The 2,133-nt window shown below is 37.5% G+C and overlaps 1 pseudogene; it reads right to left on the reverse strand.

Annotated features, from left to right (window-relative positions):
• Positions 1-267: 267 nt before the first annotated feature.
• LOC128564379 (cobalamin trafficking protein CblD-like) lies at positions 268-2,133 on the reverse strand (annotated as a pseudogene).

Genomic DNA, 2,133 nt, shown 5'->3' on the forward strand with positions numbered 1-2,133 from the left:
TGTCTGATTTATTTCAGAGAAAAACAATTAAAACTGAAGGTATTTTCCATTAAAGGGGTTACATGCTAACGATAACATTCTATACCATGTGGATGTGATCAACCTGTTCAAAGACATTACAAATAATAAGCATTTACTATTTAAAATCACAAATCACATGAGAATGTTGTGAATTCATAAATGTTGAAATAAATAGTTAGAAATAAGTATTTTTTAAAGAATTGAAATATTTGGGAGTGTTTATGTAACAACCCAAATGTGACAAGCTCAGCAGATACATTTACAGTACTGGGAGTTGTCACTTAATGTCTTCATAACATGACTGTCTGACGTTGCATTAGTGCAGATACTTTCCGCAAATTCATGGGCAGCCCAGAGACTATGGTGGATCACTTTACAGCATCTGAGTTCACCAATAGAGAATCCTATATGTTGGTAGCACTCACTTGTTTCACTAAGAGTGTTGTTTGTATACAGTCCAAAAACATGCCAACCCAGATGATGAATCAGTAATGTCAGCCCAATATCCTTCAGCTCAAAGAGCATAGCAAATTTCCTTAGCACCACTGATGACCATTTCTTTTTTTTTATTTTTTATTAAATCAAACACATAGATCATGTATACATTAATGCATTTATGGGGTACAATGTGCTGATTTCATATAGAATTAGGAACGCTTACATCACACTGGTTAATATATACCTCATCTCATTTACTTAGTTATTGTGTTAAGACATTTATACTCTACACTAATAGATCCGACATGCACCATGGCGTTATGCACCATAGGTGTGATCTCACCATTCCCCCTAAGGGCATTTCTTTTTCAGTTTCTACCTCTTCACTCCAGTCATTCTTAGTTTTCCATGCTACATTCAGAATCATTAGTTTGTTATTTGCTACTTTGGGAAATAGTGATTTGAAATCTCTTTGCAGCAATCCTGGACACGTTTGGATTGCACCCTCTATTCTGGCACTTACAAGGTAAGTTTCTACACTGTTAATTTCTTGTTCAACAGTGCATCATTACTCTGAAATTCATTTACATATTGTGCAATCAGAAATCACGTCTTTAGGTTGATAAAAGTTCTGCTAGACAACAGGCAGTTTTACGAACCAGGCTTTTCTTCTGTGAAGCTGTTCCACTAAGGTGAAAATCAAAACCTATGTTCCCAGGAAACTGGAATCTCTGATCTTGAGGTCCTAATGGTTCCATAGTTTGTTTCATCAGGCTGCACTGTTCACTGTCCCTAGATACAGTGGCCACCTCAGACTCATCAGAACCCGATGACCCTGCAGTTGAAAGTGCTCTGAGACTGACAATCCTGTTAACTAAAGAGCAAAATCGTGGAGGCAGGAAATCAGTCTGGCTCTGTTACAAAGCACATTGGCCATATCTAGTGGAGAGGACTGTTGCAAAATCGCTTTCCTTTTGCAAAGTTAATCTGAGAGCTGTGGCCCCAAGATAGGCAAATTTGGAGGGGCTGATGTGTGTGTGGGGACCAACAGTACCAGTCACCATGGCTGCCACCAGCTGTCCCAGAGAAAAAGAGCTAATTTTTTTAAACATATAGCTGATTCCAAGTTTTATTGATTCAGAGAGTATTTATTATGGTACACCTTTTCAAGCTTGTAAATATTAACTGGACTAACAGTCATTAAAGTAGCTACAGAATCAATGTTTAACAAATGACTGGAAACATCTAGTCAATATAATACTTCCATTTATACCACATCTACTTCCTTAGGATTGTTCTCAGATTAAACTGATGAAGTTAAAAACTCGTTTTTCATCACCGGTTGCTTCTATTTCACTGTCAGAATCCCCTGGGCTCAGTCATTCTCAGGGCTTCTATGGGAAAAGGTCAGCAGCATTTTGTACTCACAAGAAAAACATGATTATTACAAGGTTCACACTCTGCCAAGTGTACGCTAATGATTTACATAATCAAGAAGTTATACCCAGGAAAGGCGTGAAGTGCAGCATTTACGGATTTCTAGCCAAAACAATGTTTAAGATTTGGGAGCAAGTTTAAAGACATCTAAGGGAGTCAACTTTAAATTTGCAGTGGGAGAAAGCACCACGTTCTTATGTTTAAGTATGCTGCTAATTTGACAAGTATCTTCCTCAA

Source organism: Nycticebus coucang, chromosome 14 (genome assembly GCF_027406575.1).
Source record: "Nycticebus coucang isolate mNycCou1 chromosome 14, mNycCou1.pri, whole genome shotgun sequence".
In the NCBI taxonomy this organism is placed as follows: Eukaryota; Metazoa; Chordata; class Mammalia; order Primates; family Lorisidae; genus Nycticebus; species Nycticebus coucang.